The sequence below is a fragment of the Bufo gargarizans genome, chromosome 5 (genome assembly GCF_014858855.1).
Source record: "Bufo gargarizans isolate SCDJY-AF-19 chromosome 5, ASM1485885v1, whole genome shotgun sequence".
Taxonomy (NCBI): Eukaryota; Metazoa; Chordata; class Amphibia; order Anura; family Bufonidae; genus Bufo; species Bufo gargarizans.
This window is the reverse complement of record NC_058084.1, coordinates 428,215,863-428,237,395: the sequence shown is the minus strand read 5'-3', so window position 1 is coordinate 428,237,395 and position 21,533 is coordinate 428,215,863.

Here is a 21,533-nt window from a genome sequence, read left to right as displayed (position 1 = left end):
CAGACACTTTTGGGACATTTCCACTTAGACTGTGAACTGTGGTAACAACAACAGTAATCCATTTAATACCTCCATTTAATACCTCTGGGAATCAAATATTGAATTGTGGATGGTGGCACAACAAATACCAACAGTGCCCATATTATATGCGGTGTAATGTGCCTTCAAGCAATATTTATTTGCAGGATGTGTTGTTAAGTGATTCAACCCACCAATAGGGTATTTTTTCATTGGTACCAATTTGCTATTTTATGCTATTTGATTGTATTTTAGTACATGTTATGTATTTTATTTATTGGACACAGTAGGTCCTATTCTAATAAATATATATTGTATCCTATGGTCCAAGTGTTGTGAGTGCTCACTCCCCTTCTTTTCCAAAACTTATACCATTTTGGGTCGGGCACCCGAGTTGTGAGCTAGTAGCACCCGTCATAAGCCACTAGGTGAGAGCCAACCACCCATTATATTTCAATATATGCTGGTCATCTGAGTTTTGTTTGGTGGCCATTTTCTGTAGTCTTTACAGGGTACCGAGGTTCGTTTGGTTGCTTGGCTTTGCTGTTCTTGGCTTTTCCCTTGTTGCGTCTTGGTTTCACCATGGCGGATGACTCTGAGGAAAAAGTTTTACTGCACTGGCTAGTTTCTCGGCGATGGGGACAGCGCTCCCTTTTGTTGGACGAGCAACCGAGTAGAAGGTGGCGATTTTGGGTCCATCCGATTGTTTCCCAACACTACCGGAAAGGACACTTTCATACCCTCTACCAAGATCTTCAGCAGCATCCTGAGAAGTTTTTGGCGTTCTGTTGGATGTCAGTGTCTATATTTGATTGCTTGCTGTTTTCTCTACGTACTGTCCTTACCTTCTTGGACACCAATATGAGATACCTTAGTACCTTATGTATAGCATTAAGACAGCGCAGACCGGCAACTCCCTCAGTGTAATCCACAGATCCCCCATCAGTGTAATCCACAGATCCCCCATCAGTGTAATCCACAGATCACCCATCAGTGTAATCCACAGATCCCCCATCAGTGTAATCCATAGATCCCCCATCAGTGTAATCCACAGATCCTCCCATAACAGTGCATCATCCACAGATCCCCCCATAACAGTGCATCATCCACAGATCCCCCATAATAGTGCGTCATTCACAGATCCTCCCATAACAGTGCGTCATCCACAGATCCCTCATAACAGTGCGGCATCCACAGACCACCATTAGTTCAAAACCTACCAAAAGCACACCTTTTGGTTCAAAATATATTTTTCTTATTTTCCTCCTCAAAAACCTAGGTGCGTCTTATCATCAGGTGCGTTTTCTAAAGCCAAAAATACTGTAGTTTATTATCTAGTTTCAATTAGTTAAACAGGTAGGTGATACGTTCCTTTTAAGCCCTCCATTGTGTGTATGGAGAGATTATTTTTTTCTAGTAGAGCTTTAATTTGGGGATTTAATCAAGTAGACATGAAATTTGTTCTGATGTGTGGGTTTGATTGTTCTATGATTGGTGTAATCCACATCAAGAAGAGAATCTCTTGCCCCAGTGCACAGCGTTCTGCTAAGACAAACACATTTCCAGATCACAAGCTCCAACAATTTCCATAAACTACTGAGTTGAAAATCCTTCAATCTAGAGAGAGAGATGTAAATGTTCAGTCATTTATTTGCAATAGATAGATGAAAGCAGAAATAGTTTTGATATAGTGACAAAGGTTTCCAGAGAAAGGATTGATTTGATCACGCCCCAGTAAACCTTGTGGACAACATTAGGCATTGAATTAGGTCAATGGAGAAGAAATCGCCCAGATGATATGAACAAGAAAGGAGGAAAGGCTACTCATCTACAATATCTTATTCTGGCCATTTGTAGAGAGGCAACAGATTGTGTAATTCTGCACAACAAGATAAAGCACAGACTTTATTAGGTAGTACTAAGATGGACAATGAGATAATGGTGGCCGATCAACAGTAACTACAGCATGAAAATCTCAGATGAAAGCAAATGTAGTAATGCATTCGTAGAAAATGCATTCCCACAATCTCAAGTAATAAAATAGAAACAAAGCGAGTCTTCAAGAACTCTTAGGAAAATGTATTTGACTATTATCTGCCTTTTCTTCATTTTTTCGCCTATCAAGGAGAACTTTGAAACGTTGCATCATGTTTTACACCCCAAAATGCTATTTTAAACGTTTAAGCAAATAATTTTAGAATAATGTAATATAAATATTTTAAACTGTGTAAGGGGTAATTTTCTTAATTAACTTAGGCTACTTTCACACTAGCGGCAGGACGGATCCGACAGGCTGTTCACCCTGTCGGATCCGTCCTACCGCTATTTCGCCGTGCCGCTGAGACTGCCGCTCCATCCCCATTGACTATAATCGGGACGGGGTGGTCCAGTGGCACGGCGAAATAGCGGCAGGACGGATCCGACAGGGTGAACAGCCTGTCGGATCCGTCCTGCCGCTAGTGTGAAAGTAGCTTTAGATTTAGATTTTCCTGAATTATTTTGTTTTAAATAGTTACATAGTTGATAGGGTTGAAAAAAGACACAAGTCCATCAAGTTCAACCAAAGGACCTGTGGGGATGTAAATTATAGAAAACGGGAGTGAGACCCAGAATTCTTCAGATTTTCACAAGTATTAATGTTATTTCATTTTAAGAATTTATCTAAGCCTTTTTTTAAACTGTCCACTGTTCCTGTTGTGAATAAGTCCTGGAGTAGACAAGTCAACAGCTCTTATGGTGAATAGTCCTTGTCACCTCTGGAAACTTAACTTTTTCTTCTCCAGATGGAGGCAGTGCCTCTTGTTTTTTTAGGAGATTTTACAAGAAACAGTTTTTCCCCATATATTTCGTCCTGGTCATTTATGTATTGATGTAGGTTAATCATGTCTCCTCTTATACTCCTCTTCCCCTTAACAGTAATATCCAGAGCACCCCCCCTTTAACAGTGACCTCCACAGCGGCTGCCCCTTTATTAGTGACCTACACAGTAGCATGTCTCGTTAACAGTGATTTCCACAATAACCTGCCCCCGTAACAGTGACCTCCACAGAGCTTTGTTCCCTTAAAATATGACCTCCACAACACCCCACCCCCTTAACAATGACCTCTACAGCACTCTGCCCCTCAACACTGACCTCCATAGCGGACCGTCTTCTTAACTGTGACCTGCACTGTTCCCTGCCCCTTAACAGAGACTTCCACAGCGCCCGCCCCTTTAACAGTGACCTCCACGGCATCCTTTTCCCTTAACAGTGACCTCCACAGTGAGCCGCCCCTTTAACAGTGACCTCAACAACAGCAGGCCCTTTATTAGAGATCTCCACAGTCCAACGTCTCCTTGACAGTGATTTCCACAACACCCCACCCCTTAACAGTGGCCTCTACAGCAATCTGCCCTTTAAAACTTACCTCCATAGCGGATCGTCCCCTTAACTGTGACCTCTAGAGCAGCCTGCCCCTAGGGTGGCCAGATTTCCGGTTTTAGGGCGGACAGTCTGGCTTTCAGACTCCCTGTCCTCCATACAGTGCAAGGCCTGAATGGACACAAGGATGTCCTTTTGAACAGCTCACTCTCAAACAGCAGCACTGTGCTGTCTGAGTGTGAGCTGCAGGAAGAAAGTCACCCTCCCTCCCACCCCTGCAGCTGAGAGAATTTGATTTTTGCCTTCATTTTTTCAATCCCTGTCAGCTACGGAGTGGGAGGAGGTGTGGCTAAACTGGGCCAGGGGGCGTGGCTTAACTGGAAGGAGGGCTGGGTTTTTAAGTCTGTCTTTTGAGGGTGGCCTGAATGGCCACCCTACCTGTTCCCTGAATTGTGACCTCCACAGTACTCATTCAACCAACAAACATATAGGTCCCTCAGGAGGTTGCGACGTTATATTTATTATATTATAAGGTTCAAAGGGTCTCTAGCATACCTCTCTGACTAATACTATATAAAACATAATTCTTTATTGTGTACTCTTAAAACCACATAGAACTCTTTGGGAACTAATTTAAAATTTCTCAGGAAGGACAGGAGGGAATTTGCATCTTTATATATTGTGGTTATATCATGTGTTCAGATAAACCGTATCTCGGTGGAATACCGGATTGTTTCTCAGGTCTCTCACCCTTACTAATTTATTCTATCTGTCTATTGCTGCACGCCATCCCCTGAAGACGCCAAATCAAACGGCGAAACATGTAGGGATACAGGCCAAGATTTTTAGTTCAGGATAGAAAGGTAGGGACCCCAGAGTAGGAGAGTCTATCTAGATAGTGACAGATAGAATAAATTAGTAAGGGTGAGAGACCTGAGAAACAATCCGGTATTCCACCGAGATACGGTTTATCTGAACACATGATATAACCACAATATATAAAGATACAAATTCCCTCCTGTCCTTCCTGAGGAATTTTAAATTAGTTCCCAAAGAGTTCTATGTGGTTTTAAGAGTACACAATAAAGAATTGTTTTATATAGTATTAGTCAGAGAGGTATGCAAATGCTACGCTTAGCTCCACAGTACTCCGTTCCCTTAACAGTGTCATCCACAGCGCCCTGCCCCTTTAAAACTGACCCACAGCAGTGAAGAAAAATGGCTGGGTTGTTATGGAAACCTGGTGTAAAGCTGTGTGTATGGGGAGACTAAGGGCCTGCAAGCTTCTATTGGCTGGTAAGGTTCATGTGACCCTTCTATTGGCTAATGAATTTTTTGGGAATATCTCAGGAACTGTATGTCCTAGAGAGCTGATACCCAGTCTAAAACCTTCCCGGACACCTGATGTTCCTGTGTGCCAAATTTTGTGATTGTAAATGCGACGGTGCGGATTCCTTTACCGGACATACACACATACACTCAGCTTTAGATATTAGATATTAGGTTACATAGTTACATAGTTGATACAGCACCCCGTATCTGTGCACCCAGGTATTTAGGGAAAGGTTAGGGACAGGTTAGGTTAGGCAAGGATATTTAGGGAAAGTTAGTGGGAAAAAAAAAATGTACTTTTTGATTGCATCACCCTAAATCGGGTGCCTGGGGTCCACAGCACAGCTGTGTGACCCTAGACACACCAGGGTTGCTGCAGCTTGCCCCGCTGCCTCCCCTCCCCCCTCCCACAACTTTTTTTGGGGCGCAAGCGTTTTTTTTTTGTGTGTACGCTGACTTTGGCCGGCACTCTTAGCGTCCGGCCACTGTTAGCGCATCGAACACCCCACTTCGGACGTTTTTTTTTTTTTTTTGGGTCTGTTAGGTTTAGGGTAAGTTCGCGAACACCCATGCCCCCACACACACGCACACCAAATAAAGTTTAACATGCACACTCACACACACACACTCCCCTATGGCCCGCCGGATGTTCTCGGATGAGGAGGCATACGCCTAGCTTGCCTCTGACTCCGAGAGTCCCAGTGAGGACGAGGATGACCCCACTTTCCTTTTGTCATCCGCGTCCTCCTCATCATCGTTTTCCAGCCCACCAGTTAAGTCCACCTGAGTCCCCTGCCGCTGAAATTGCATGGTATACCCTAGAGCGTTTTGAGCCTGCGATTCCTGATTTTGTAGGCCAACCAGGAATCTAGATTTTCACAGTGGGCTTCACTGAATATGACTATTTTAGTCTTTTTTTCAGTGACCACTTTGTAAATCTATGGAAGGGAGTACCACACATGGAGTACTAAATTTATATCCCAATTTAGCCACTGACAATTGGATAAAAAAAACGATGGTTCTCAGACTTGAGACACTAAAACAAAAACACATTTTTTTTTCAAAAATATTTTGTAAAACTAAAATAAATAAAAAGTTGACATATTAGGTATCGCCACGTCCGTAAAAATCTGCTCTATAAAAACACTGCATAACCTAACCCCTCAGATGAACATGGTAAAAAAAAAAATAATAGTGCAAAAAAAGTTTTTTTTGGTCACCTTACATCACAAAAATTGTAATGGCAAGCGATCAAAAAGTCATATGCCCCCCATAATAGTACCAATAAAACCATCTTCTCATCCCGCAAAAAATGAGCCCCAACCTAAGATAATCAGCTAAAAACTTTAAAAAAAAAAGATTCTTAGACTATGGAGATACTAAAATGTTTTGTTTTTTTTGTTTATAAAAATATAATATAGTGTAAAACATAAATAAATAAATACTAGACATATTAGGTATCACCGTGTCCATAAGAATCTGCTCTATAAAAATACCCCATGACCTAACCCCTCAGATGAACACGGTCAAAAAAATAAAAATAAAAACAGTGCAAAAACAGCTATTTTTTGGCACATTTCCCATTTTAATCAGTTTTTTTTCCAGTAACAAAGCAAGGGTTAACAGCCAAACAAAACTTAATATTAATTACCCTGTTTCTGCAGTTTACACCCCATATGTGGTCGTAAACTGCTGTATGACCAAACGGCAGGGCGCAGACAGAAAGGAACGCCGTATGGTTGCTGGAAGGCAGATTTTGATGGCCTTTTTTTTTGGCACCATGTCCCATTTGAAGCCCCCCTGATGCACCCCTAGAGACTGCATAAAAGCGACCCCATCTAAGAAACTACACCCCTCAAGGTATTCAAAACTGATTTTACTAACTTTGTTAACACAAGAGTTATTGGCAAATGGAGATGAAGTTTGAGAATTTAAATTTAATCCAGTAACTAAGCAAGGGTTAACAGCCAAACAAAATGAATTTCTATTTTTGTTAACCTTGCCTTAAAAAAAATTAATATAGATAAACCAAAAATCATATGTACCCTAAAAATAGTCCCAACAAAACTGCCACCTTATCCTGTAGTTTCCAAAATGGGGTCACTTTTATGGAGTTTCTACTCTAGGGGTGCATCAGGAGGGCTTCAATTGGGACAAGGTGCAAATAAACTAGTCCAGCAAAATCTGCCTTCCAAAAACCACACGGCGCATGGCGCACCTTTCCCTCTACACCCTACCGTGTGCTGGTAAAGTAGTTTACGGCCACATATGCGATGTTTCTGCAAACTGCAGAATCGGGGAAATAAATATAGCATTTTGTTTGGCTGTTAACCCTTGCTTTGTTACTGAAAAAAAATGGATTAAAATGGAAAATTTGCCAAAAAATTTAAATTCTGAAATTTTATCTCCATTTGCCATTAACACTTGTTAAACACCTAAAGGGTTAACGACGTTTGTAGAATCAGTTTTGAATACTTTGAGGGGTGTAGTGTCTAGAATGGGGTCATTTTTGGGTGGTTTCTACTATGTAAGCCTCACAAAGTGACTTTAGACATGAACTGGTCCCTAAAAATTGGGTTTTTGAAAATGTCTGAAAAATTTCTAATTAAACTTCTAAGCCTTGCAACGTCCTCAAATACTAAAATGTCATTCCCAAAATGATTCAAACATGAAGTAGACTAATGGGGAATGTAAAGTAATAACTATTTTTGGAGGTATTACTATGTATTATAGAAGTAGAGAAATTGAAACTTTGAAATTTGCTATTTTTCACAAATTTTTGTAAATTTTGCATTTTTTTATAAATAAAAAAGATTTTTTTTAATTCATTTTACCAGTGTCATGAAGTACAATATGTGATGAAAAAACAATCTCAGGATGGCTTGGATAAGTCAAAGCGTTTTAAAGTTATCACCACTTAAATTGACACTGGTCAGATTTGCAAAATTAAGCACTCTTGGGTGTAATCCATCTGGACCCAGAGCCTTGTTCACATTTACCTTATTTAACGTTTCTTGGACCATATCTACAGTTAGCCAATTGAGTATATTACTGGATGTACTAACAGTCCCAGCACCACGGATATCAGCTCCTTTCTCTTCTTTTGTATATACAGAGCTAAAAATGTTGTAACTCTGCCTTTTCCTTATCTATAGTGACTACCCCCCCTTACCATTGATTAGGGGACTTACCTGCTTACCTTGGTTTTTTAGCATTTATATATTTAAATATTTTTTGGGGATTTGTTTTGTTCTCTTTTGCTACCTGCTGTTCGTTTTGTATTTTTGCTAATTTTATCTCCTTTTTACAGATTCTATTAAGGACTTTTTTAATCTTCAAACGCTACGGCTGACCCCTCAGATTTGTATTTTTTAAATGCCCTTTTTTAGTCTTTTATTGACCTTTTTACAGTAGCTGTAAGCCATGGGGGAAATGCTGCCCTCAACCCAGGGAAATTAGCCTTTTGAAATTCAGTGTATTTGCTCTGCCTGACAGAGTTTGCTTCTTATAGTTTAGGGGGAATATAATAATGTTGTGGTTAACAAGAGGCAACGGCAGCATCTCCAGTTCTTTCTTTATTAATTGTACTTCAAAGAATGTGTACGCAAAAAGCCAGACAGCAACGTTACGGCTACATGGTAGCCTTTATAAGCTTGATAAAGGCTACTATGTAGCCAAAACGTTGCTGTCTGGCTTTTTGTGTACACATTCTTTGAAGTACGATTAATAAAGAAATAACTGGAGATGCTGCCGTTGCCTCTTGTTGATAGCTGATCTAAGGACTGCTGAGGATCAGTGGTTGTGGTTTGGCTGATGCATTTCGGTGTGGTCCGTGGGTGCTGCTCTGCATTTCTGTTTGATAATTATATTGTGGTCACTATTACCTAGTGTTTCTCGAATTTGTATTGCAATTTTTTATCACGAATATCGGCACTTCGAGAATTCACGAATATTTAGAATATATCGCTATATATTCGTAATCGCGAATATTCAATTTTTTTTTTTCACCCACCAGCACACATGATCCCTCCCTGCTTATAGCTGTGGGCCAATGAAAAGGCTGCAATATCTTTGTCAGAGTTAGCAACATCCCTAGCAACCAATAGGAAAGTTGCCTACCCCTTACTATATAAGAATGTCCCCAACAGCCATTTTGTGCTGTTTCATGCAGTTGTGTGTGAGAGAGAGAGAGAGAGAGAGAGAGAGAGAGAGAGAGGAGTGTGATTTCTGTACTTTGCTGAATTGCTGTGTCATATTACATTTGATACCTCATATATATAATCCAGATAGTTAGTGGTAGATAGTGTAGGTTAGTTAGTGAATAGTGTAGCTGATAGGTTCCAATGTAGGGTGTTAGGTACATTAGTTAGTTAGCTCAGTCATATATATAATCCAGATAGTTAGTGGGAGATAGTGTAGGTTAGTTAATATTGAATAGTGTAGATAATAGGTTTCAGTACCCTTTACTATATAACAACCTCCCCAGCAGCCATTTCCTGCAGTTTTTTTGCAGTTGTGAGAAAGAGAGGAGTGTTGTGCTTTGCTGTGTCATCATAAATTACATTAGCTAGCTCAGATATATTATATAATACAGATAGCTAGTTAGTGGGAGATACTCAGTGTAGCTTAGTTAGTGAATAGTGTAGCTGACAGGTTCAATTGCAGGCTGTTAGGGACATTATATAGTTAGTTAGCTCAAATAGATAATATAGAGAGTTAGTTAGGGGGCGATAGTCAGTGTAGGTTAGTTAGTGAGTGTAGCTGATAAAAAGTATTTTCCTTGCTGTTTTGGTGTCATTGTCTTAGTGTTTCGTGTGCTAGAGTAGGGAGGAATTATTGTCATTGTCGTTCGTCTGCTAAAAAAAAAAAAGTATTTTGCTTGGTGTTTTAGTGTCTTTATCTTAGGGGTTCGTGTGCTAGGGAAGGATTATTGTCATTGTTGTTCATCTGTGAAAAAAAAAAATTTTATTTTCCTTGGTGTTTTAGTGTCATTGTCTAAGGGTTTCGTTTGATAGGGAGGGATTATTGTCATCGTCGTTAGTCTGTGCAAAAAAAAAAAAAAGTATTTTACTGTCTGGTTTTCTGTAATTGTCTTAGGGTTTTTTGTCTATTTTATTTCATTTTTGCCCCATTTTCCCAAACCCAATAAAGTTAACCCAAATTCCCTCTTCATTTTCTTTCTATATTTTTTTGTGTTTAAAAACACAGTGTTTTCAGAATCGATCATGAGTAGAGGAGAGGCAGGCGCAGCTGGCAGGGGTGTCTGCCTCATCAGAGATTTTTTGGGGCATTGCAGCCACCCCATTTCATCTCAGGACTCCGAGACAGTTGTGTAATTCGTGACGCAAGCCAGTGTCATGGAGTCCTCTGCCCCGGCTCTGAACAGCAGCAGCTCTCCACCTCCTGCAGGACCAGCCCCCAGCCACCAAGGCTCGTCCCTGATGCTGTTTGACAGCGACAGCAAGAGGGACATCTTGGGGAAGGTAATGTAGGAGAGTAAGCTACAGCTTGATCCGGATGCGCAGAACCTTTTGAAGGGATGGAGGAGGAGGGGGTACCGCCTGTCAGAAACTTATTAACATCCCTTCTAACTTGCGCCGGTGGTTTTATCCACAGAACCCCTGCACCTAGTCAGACCCAGGCATCAGCCGGGGGACAGCAGAGCCAGGTCAGGAGCTCCACGTCTGCTGCTCCCCACAGTCCACCACTGGTCGACCTATAGTCTGACAATGCAGGTGACGAAGAGGAGGGTGACCAAGAATGGGTGCCACCTCCTTTTTCAGTTGACAGCAGCATTGATGAAGAAGGTAAGGGGGTCCACTGGAAATGGCAGCAGGAGGAGGCAGCAGCAGCAGGTGTGGCAGCAGTAGCAGGTGCCGCCTCCACCTGTGCACACAGAGCCCGAATAGGCGCAAGCCAGCACCACCCCATCTGACAGGAGAACAATGCATAAGTCGCCTGTTTGGGCTTACTTTACCCTGGCAGCAGACGATCAGACAATTGCCATCTGTCAGCTGTGCCATGCCAGGGTGAGGAGAGGGAAGTCTGTTGCTCAGCTGGGTACCACTGCCCTTACCCAACACCTGAGAGTCAACCACTGGCGGGAGTGGGACCAGATGCAAAATGGTCACATCAGCGCCAACAGCAATGCGCAGGGGACAGCAGCTCCTGCCACTGTCCTGCAGCCACCCCACCCCCTTTAAACAATGCATTCCCACTCCCCCACTCCTTCTCCTAGAGGTACTGGTACCGTCAGCCAGACCTCGGCCATCTCTGCACCCTCCTCTGTCACCTGCTCTGCTGTCCAGCGCCAGCCGTTGGTCGCCGAGTCATTTAAATGCACCATGGCCTACACACCCGGGGAATCAATGGGCTACTGGCAAGGGTTATCGCCCAATATCTGCTGTCCTTTAATATTGTGGATTTCAATCCATTCCGGCAGATGTTGGAGCAGGCCCAACCCAGATGGCGTGTCCCCAGCCGCCATTTCTTTGCCAGGACCAGGGGCTCTGCCACACACCAGCACATTGTGCATAGTGTATCCCTGGACCAGCAGACATGGGCAGGGGTGCTATATCAGCTTCACAGCCCATTCGAGGCGCCGAGGAGGGATCATCAGATGTGGCTGCATCTCAGTTTGTGGTGCCGCCCTGGGATGTCCAGGGGAGAACTTCTGCTCTCCCTCAAGCCGTTGTCTCCACCGCTGCTGAGCCCCCCAGCAAGTGTCCCCAAGCACCCCCAACCAAGCAGGTGATCTTATGGGTGAGATGAGGCTGTTCTACCAGCCTGCGGGATCCATTAGCAGCAGCAGCAGCAGCAGTCACCACCAGCAGCTGGCCTGCATGGTGGCTGACTACATGGGGTCCGTCTGTGCTTCTGACAGCATGAGCATCGACGACCCCATGGAGTACTGGGTTGCCAGGCTGGACACCTGCCGTGAGCTTGCTCAGTATGCGCTGGAAGTACTGTCTTGCTCCCCCTCCAGCGTACTGTCTGAGCGGACATTCAGCGCGACAGGTGGGGTGGTCACCGACAAGTGGACCCGTCTGTCCACAGACTCCGTGGATAGACTGACTTTTATCAAAAGGAATGAGTCCGGGAACGGCGGCGACTTCTTGACCACCGCCATCGGTTCAGGGTGCTGAAGGGTCCCTTTCAATCCCTCGTCCTCCCAAACATCGTTGTTTTTAACTTCTATATATATTTCTGGATGAATTTATTTATTTATTTAGGGATGAATTATTTTATATATTTATTTATTGATGACTTTATTTATATATTTCTTTATTGATGAATTTATTTATTTATTAATAAATAAATATATATATATATATATATATATATACTACCCATTAACCACCTCCGGACCGCCTAACGCACATGTGCGTTCCGGAGGTGGCAGGGCTGCGCACAGTCACGCATATACGCGTCATCTCGCGATACGCGAGATTTCCTGTGAACGCGCGCACACAGGCGCGCGCGCTCACAGGAACTGAAGGTAAGCGAGTGGATCTCCAGCCTGCCAGCGGCGATCGCTCGCTGGCAGGCTGGAGATCCGAATTTTTTAACCCCTAACAGGTATATTAGACGCTGTTTTCATAACAGCGTCTAATATACCTCCTACCTGGTCCTCTGGTGGTCCCTTTTGTTTGGATCGACCACCAGAGGACTCAGGTAGGTCAGTACAGTCGCACCAAACACCACACTACACTACACCCCACCCCCCCGTCACTTATTAACCCCTTATAAACCCCTGATCACCCATGATCACCCCATATAAACTCCCTGATCACCCCCCTGTCATTGATCACCGCCCTGTCATTGATCACCCCCCTGTCAGGCTCCGTTCAGACGTCCGCATGATTTTTACGGATCCGATCCATGTATCCATGGATCCGTAAAAATCATGCGGAAGTCTGAATGGAGCCTTACAGGGGGGTGATCAATGACAGGCGGGTGATCACCCATATACACTCCCTGATCACCCCCTGTCATTGATCACCCCCCTGTCACTGATCACCCCCCCTGTAAGGCTCCATTCAGACGTCCGCATGATTTTTACGGATCCGATCCATGTATCCATGGATCCGTAAAAATCATGCGGACGTCTGAATGGAGCCTTACAGGGGGGGTGATCAGTGACAGGGGGGTGATCACCCTGATTACCCTGATCACCTCCTGTCATTGATAACCCCCCTGTCAGGCTCCATTCAGACGTCCGCATGATTTTTACGGATCCGATCCATGTATCCATGGATCCGTAAAAATCATGCGGACGTCTGAATGGAGCCTTACAGGGGGGGTGATCAGTGACAGGGGGGTGATCACCCTGATTACCCCCTGTCATTGATAACCCCCCTGTAAGGCTCCATTCAGACGTCCGCATGCGTTCTGTGGATCCGATCCATGTATCCATGGATCCGTAAAAAATCATGCGGATGTCTGAATGGAGCCTTACAGGGGGGGTGATCAGTGACAGGGGGGTGATCACCCTGATTACCCTGATCACCCGCCTGTCATTGATAACCCCCCTGTAAGGCTCCATTCAGACGTCCGCATGCGTTCTGTGGATCCGATCCATGTATCCATGGATCCGTAAAAAATCATGCGGATGTCTGAATGGAGCCTTACAGGGGGGGTGATCAGTGACAGGGGGGTGATCACCCTGATTACCCTGATCACCCGCCTGTCATTGATAACCCCCCTGTAAGGCTCCATTCAGACGTCCGCATGCGTTCTGTGGATCCGATCCATGTATCCATGGATCTGTAAAAAATCATGCGGATGTCTGAATGGAGCCTTACAGGGGGGGTGATCAGTGACAGGGGGGTGATCACCCTGATTACCCTGATCACCCCCTGTCATTGATAACCCCCCTGTAAGGCTCCATTCAGACGTCCGCATGCGTTCTGTGGATCCGATCCATGTATCCATGGATCCGTAAAAAATCATGCGGATGTCTGAATGGAGCCTTACAGGGGGGGTGATCAGTGACAGGGGGGTGATCACCCTGATTACCCTGATCACCCCCTGTCATTGATAACCCCCCTGTAAGGCTCCATTCAGACGTCCGCATGCGTTCTGTGGATCCGATACATGTATCCATGGATCCGTAAAAAATCATGCGGATGTCTGAATGGAGCCTTACAGGGGGGGTGATCAGTGACAGGGGGGTGATCACCCTGATTACCCTGATCACCCCCTGTCATTGATAACCCCCCTGTAAGGCTCCATTCAGACGTCCGCATGCGTTCTGTGGATCCGATACATGTATCCATGGATCCGTAAAAAATCATGCGGATGTCTGAATGGAGCCTTACAGGGGGGGTGATCAGTGACAGGGGGGTGATCACCCTGATTACCCTGATCACCCCCTGTCATTGATAACCCCCCTGTAAGGCTCCATTCAGACGTCCGCATGCGTTCTGTGGATCCGATACATGTATCCATGGATCCGTAAAAAATCATGCGGATGTCTGAATGGAGCCTTACAGGGGGGGTGATCAATGACAGGGGGGTGATCAGGGAGTCTATATGGGTGATCACCCCCCTGTCATTGATCACCCCCCTGTCATTGATCACTCCCCCCCCTGGTAAGGCTCCATTCAGCCATTTTTTTTGGCACAAGTCAGTGGAAATTTTTTGTCTGTTTTTGTTTTCGTTTTTTCTTACAAAGTCTCATATTCCACTAACTTGTGTCAAAAAATAAAATCTCACATGGACGCACCATACCCCTCACGGAATCCAAATGCGTAAACATTTTTAGACATTTATATTCCAGACTTCTTCTCACGCTTTAGGGCCCCTAAAAAGCCAGGGCAGTATAAGTACCCCACATGTGACCCCATTTCGGAAAGAAGACACCCCAAGGTATTCCGTGAGGGGCATATTGAGTCCATGAAAGATTGAAATTTTTGTCCTAAGTTAGCGGAAAGTGAGACTTTGTGAGAAAAAAAACAAAAAAAAATCAATATCCGCTAACTTATGCAAAAAAAAAAAAATTTCTAGGAACTCGCCATGCCCCTCATTGAATACCTCGGGGTGTCTTCTTTCCAAAGTGGGGTCACATGTGGGGTATTTATACTGCCCTGGATTTTTAGGGGCCCTAAAGCATGAGAAGAAGTCTGGGATCCAAATGTCTAAAAATGCCCTCCTAAAAGGAATTTGGGCCCCTTTGCGCATCTAGGCTGCAAAAAAGTGTGACACATCTGGTATCGCCGTACTCAGGAGAAGTTGGGGAATGTGTTTTGGGGTGTCATTTTACATATACCCATGCTGGGTGAGAAAAATATCTTGGTCAAATGCCAACTTTGTATAAAAAAATGGGAAAAGTTGTCTTTTGCCAAGATATTTCTCTCACCCAGCATGGTTATATGTAAAATGACCCCCCAAAACACATTCCCCAACTTCTCCTGAGTACGGCGATACCAGATGTGTCACACTTTTTTGCAGCCAAGGTGGGCAAAGGGGCACCTTTCAGATTTCGCAGGCCATTTTTTACACATTTTGATTTCAAGGTACTTCTTACACATTTGGGCCCCTAAATTGCCAGGGCAGTATAACTATGCCACAAGTGACCCCATTTTGGAAAGAAGACACCCCAAGGTATTCCGTGGGGGGCACGGCGAGTTCCTAGAATTTTTTATTTTTTGTCACAATTTAGCGGAAAATGCTGATTTTTCTTTTTTTTTCTTTTTTCCTTACAAAGTCTCATATTCCACTAACTTGCGACAAAAAATAAAAAATTCTAGGAACTCGCCATGCCCCTCACGGAATACCTTGGGGTGTCTTCTTTCCAAAATGGGGTCACTTGTGGGGTAGTTATACTGCCCTGGCAATTTAGGGGCCCAAATGTGTGAGAAGAACTTTGCAATCAAAATGTGTAAAAAATGCCCTGCAAAATCCGAAAGGTGCACTTTGGAATATGTGCCCCTTTGCCCACCTTGGCAGCAAAAAAGTGTGACACCTCTGGTATCGCCGTACTCAGGAGAAGTTGGGCAATGTGTTTTGGGGTGTCATTTTACATATACCCATGCTGGGTGAGAAAAATATCTTGGTCAAATGCCAACTTTGTATAAAAAAATTGGAAAAGTTGTCTTTTGCCAAGATATTTCTCTCACCCAGCATGGGTATATGTAAAATGACAGCCCAAAACACATTCCCCAACTTCTCCTGAGTACGGCGATACCAGATGTGTGACACTTTTTTGATGCCAAGGTGGGCAAAGGGGCACATATAACAAAGTGCACCTTTCGGATTTCACCGGTCATTTTTTACAGATTTTGATTGCAAAGTACTTCTCACACATTTGGGCCCCTAAATTGCCAGGGCAGTATAACTACGCCACAAGTGACCCCATTTTGGAAAGAAGACACCCCAAGGTATTCCGTGAGGGGCATGGCGAGTTCCTAGAATTTTTTATTTTTTGTCGCAAGTTAGTGGAATATGAGACTTTGTAAGGAAAAAAGAGAAAAAAAAAAAAAATCATCATTTTCCGCTAACTTGTGACAAAAAATAAAAATTCTAGGAACTCGCAGTGCCCCTCACGGAATACCTTGGGGTGTCTTCTTTCCAAAATGGGGTCACTTGTGGCGTAGTTATACTGCCCTGGCAATTTAGGGGCCCAAATGTGTGAGAAGAACTTTGCAATCAAAATGTGTAAGAAATGACCGGTGAAATCCGAAAGGTGCACTTTGGAATATGCGCCCCTTTGCCCACCTTGGCAGCAAAAAAGTGTCACACATGTGGTATCGCCGTACTCAGGAGAAGTTGGGGAATGTGTTTTGGGGTGTCATTTTACATATACCCATGCTGGGTGAGAGAAATATCTTGGCAAAAGACAACTTTTCCAATTTTTTTATACAAAGTTGGCATTTGACCAAGATATTTTTCTCACCCAGCATGGGTATATGTAAAATGACACCCCAAAACACATTGCCCAACTTCTCCTGAGTACGGCGATACCAGATGTGTCACACTTTTTTGCTGCCAAGGTGGGCAAAGGGGCACATATTCCAAAGTGCACCTTTCGGATTTTGCAGGGCATTTTTTACACATTTTGATTGCAAAGTTCTTCTCACACATTTGGGCCCCTAAATTGCCAGGGCAGTATAACTACGCCACAAGTGACCCCATTTTGGAAAGAAGACACCCCAAGGTATTCTGTGAGGGGCATGGTGAGTTCCTAGAATTTTTTATTTTTTGTCGCAAGTTAGTGGAATATGAGACTTTGTAAGAAAAAAATAAAAATAAAAAATCATCATCATTTTCCGCTAACTTGTGACAAAAAATAAAAAGTTCTATGAACTCACTATGCCCATCAGCGAATACCTTAGGGTGTCTACTTTCCGAAATGGGGTCATTTGTGGGGTTTTTCTACTGTTTGGGCATTGTAGAACCTCAGGAAACATGACAGGTGCTCAGAAAATCAGAGCCGTTTCAAAAAGCGGAAATTCACATTTTTGTACCATAGTTTGTAAATGCTATAACTTTTACCCAAACCATTTTTTTTTTGCCCAAAAATTTATATATGGATGTCGTTTTTTTTGCAAAATTTCACAGCTGAAAGTGAAAAATGTCATTTTTTTGCAAAAAAATCGTTACATTTTGATTAATAACAAAAAAAGTAAAAATGTCAGCAGCAATAAAATACCACCAAATGAAAGCTCCATTAGTGAGAAGAAAAGGAGGTAAAATTCATTTGGGTGGTAAGTTGCATGACCGAGCGATAAACGGTGAAAGTAGTGTAGTGCCGAAGTGTAAAAAGTGGCCTGGTCATGAAGGGGGTTTCACCTAGCGGGGCTGAAGTGGTTAATAACGGGTGCTAGAACAGTAGTGCATAAACACTTGTAGGAACATTCTTTCTTAAATGACAAGGGAACTTGACCACATTGGCTTTTTGTGTCGAATTGCGCCATTCAATTGATTAATCGTTTCAGCCCTAGTATAGTGTAACCCATAGTCCTCTGTCTGATCTCTAGACACTGCCCTCCATACATAAACCATACTGGAAAATAGACCTCTCAGATACCAATTGGACTACAGCGCTCCACATGCTGCCCGCAACGGTCTGGAGAAGAACACTAGGGTAATGCAGTCTGCTGCGCCGTTTGCTGATTCCTCCAAGCCAGATGGCAGCAGGACTGGCTCTATCATCCTCCTTTTGTCTGTAAGAAGGCATGGTTACCGGTGCTCGCACGACCCATACATGATCAGCACCACACACACGCTGGGCTCTGGCCATCGGCAGAAACTAACTGTCCTCTGCCCGTATAAGCACAGAAGCCAGTGAGGAACCAGCTTGCCTCAGCCCGGGTCTGGAAGTGTTCCTGGCTCTGCCGCGGGGATCAGTTCCCCTATCCTCGGTGATGACTTAGTCATGGTCCCGACTGCTGGCAGGGTCCTCTGCGGCTGCCTCCAGTGTGCGCAGCCTGGATCATCAGGTAGTGTCACACAACCTGGGCCAGAATTTACCAGGTAGGGGCTGACAGGCACCAGTGAACACCTACACTGTCATCCTGCAGAGTGAAGTTTGTAGTCTGTTTTGAAGGCAACATGTGTTCTCGAGTTACATAGAACTGCCGGTAAACTTACCCCACAAAACGCATGCAGCTCTGCTTAATCTTTTGTGGACTTGACATAGAAAATCGGATTCTGTAGGTTCAAGTAAAACAGACAGTAATCCGGTCCTATACAATGCAGATGTCTTGAGGGGGAGAAGATTTCAGGGCTTCCACTGAGAGATAGGGTAGATAGATAGATTATAGCATGATGGACCACATGTATATATCTATCTACCCTATCTCTTCCTGGAAGCCCTGCATTCTTCTCCCCCTCCAGCTATTTGTAGGCCTTATACTACCCCGTTACCATTTAAATGCTGCTGTCTGTCCTGATGATTTTGGCTGAGCTATGTGTAGGTCTTATACTACCTGGTTACCATTTACATGCTGTTGCTACTGCTGTCTGTCCTGATGATTTTGGCCAAGCAATGTGTAGGACTTATACTACCTGGTTACCATTTACATGCTGCTGCTGTCTGTCCTGATGATTTTGGTTGAGGTATGTGTAGTAACAACTAGAGAATAAATATATATATAAGGAAGGATGCGAAAACAAAATAACAATAGCTTTATTATAATGTCTGGATAAAATATAGGGGTGTCTACCCAAACTGAACAAAGCAGCTGAATGAAACGTCACTGATTTATGGGACCAACCATCATAATAATCATACTGGTGAAGGTGGAACTGCACTGGAGCAGAATGATCGGTGTGTCCCACAAACTAAAACCCACCAACACTAGGGGGCATATCACCACAGGGTCCTGGGTGTGAGACATGGGTGAAGTACTGTACAACTGGATACCTGGTACCATGTGTAGCACCAGATATCACCACAACTAACAGTGGATGTCAGCGCGCAGACATCCACTGCACTGAAACAATACAGGTGCAGGACTGAAACAGAGTAAGAGCCGCTGACAAGTGGCTGATAAAGTGCGTCAAGAGCACCGATTCCCCTGACACAGTTCTATGTAATCTATTAGAACAAAGGATGGTAGGGCACACCAATACTCGGTACCACACAGATAATTATATAAATGTTTTATTAGTGACATACACTGCTAAGTAAACTTACATAAAATATAAAATGTAACTCTCCTAAAATGTTAAAGTAAAATACATATGTTTACTAAAAAACATTCATTACCTAAAATACCATTGAATACATTCAAATCCAATAAAATTAAATAAATAAAATAATTATTGGATGGTTGTATGGTAAAAGTAATGTCCTTCCAGATGGATACTTGTCACTTAATCAATGCCCCAAAGGTGAAATTGGGGCTATACCTGTTTCTAGAGTCCTTTTGTTTGAGGGCTTTTTCAATAGTCACTGCAGCTGTAGCGACTCAGTGGTTGTTATACATCGATACACTCTTGCTGTTCAATAGTACAAAAAAGAGCCGGAACAGTTATACTCACAATTGTGGCGTAGTATTGTCGGCTTTAGTCAGTCACAGGTGGCGTCCCACGTGTGGTAGATACTACTTGTACAAATTGCAGCGAAGTAAGAGTGATACGGTTTTGGGATCCTTGATGTTATTCTTATAGCCGTGCTGTACTTGGAGATCAGTCGGTGATGTGTAGCTTCTAGCTGTAAATGCTTCACGAAGGTGGACTTTGCCACGAGGCCGACTCTCCAGACAGACAGATATGCGGCTTGTCTTGACTTTTTTCAAGTTAAGAAATCAGCGATCCTTTTTTTCTTTAGCGCTTTAAGGTCCTCCGGTGTAGTGCTTTATTCCATGGGGAAGTTACCAAACATGTTTCGGAGTTAACAACGACTCCTTCATCAGGAGCCACTGATGAAGGAGTCGTTGTTAACTCCGAAACATGTTTGGTAACTTCCCCATGGAATAAAGCACTACACCGGAGGACCTTAAAGCGCTAAAGAAAAAAAGGATCGCTGATTTCTTAACTTGAAAAAAGTCAAGACAAGCCGCATATCTGTCTGTCTGGAGAGTCGGCCTCGTGGCAAAGTCCACCTTCGTGAAGCATTTACAGCTAGAAGCTACACATCACCGACTGATCTCCAAGTACAGCACGGCTATAAGAATAACATCAAGGATCCCAAAACCGTATCACTCTTACTTCGCTGCAATTTGTACAAGTAGTATCTACCACACGTGGGACGCCACCTGTGACTGACTAAAGCCGACAATACTACGCCACAATTGTGAGTATAACTGTTCCGGCTCTTTTTTGTACTATTGAACAGCAAGAGTGTATCGATGTATAACAACCACTGAGTCGCTACAGCTGCAGTGACTATTGAAAAAGCCCTCAAACAAAAGGACTCTAGAAACAGGTATAGCCCCAATTTCACCTTTGGGGCATTGATTAAGTGACAAGTATCCATCTGGAAGGACATTACTTTTACCATACAACCATCCAATAATTATTTTATTTATTTAATTTTATTGGATTTGAATGTATTCAATGGTATTTTAGGTAATGAATGTTTTTTAGTAAACATATGTATTTTACTTTAACATTTTAGGAGAGTTACATTTTATATTTTATGTAAGTTTACTTAGCAGTGTATGTCACTAATAAAACATTTATATAATTATCTGTGTGGTACCGAGTATTGGTGTGCCCTACCATCCTTTGTTCTAATTTTATTACTGTTTTTGAGGATTGGGTGAATCCTTTTTTGGTAGGTGCACCCATCTCCATTCTTGAACTTGCAGGTGAGCCCTCTCTAACTACTTGTATACCGACTATGTAATCTATGCTCAGCGCATTTCCATGCACAAAGGTGCACTTCATCAGGAGCAACATGCACCGTAACTGGAGCCCACAGCCTCTGAAATAGATGTTCACTTGAGGCTGTAACAAGGAGGCAGAGGTAGGGTGACTTGCCTATAACCGAATCACTGGAACCTACGGTCCTGCCTAAACCGTCCACCTCTAGATTGAGGGCCAGCGTGCTAGTGTGCAACAAATCGGAGCGGTAATGGCTGCAAAGCGGCTCACAGAACACAGAGATTTGCAACCCCGCCCCACCAGACACCCTTCCCCTGCATGACAGCCAATCCGGCCAGAAGGTTCGGTAAAGGATCAACTAATGGCTGAACAGCGGGCGGAGCTACATCAGTTCCGGGGAAAGCACAATGCGCCGCAGTCAGAGAGGGGAACTTCACGGCGGCACTGTATGAACATGCCATCACGGTATCAATACCTAAAAGTTATATATAATAAGTGGAATAAGATCAACATGGAGGAAACAGAGAACGAGTGTTGACACAGCAA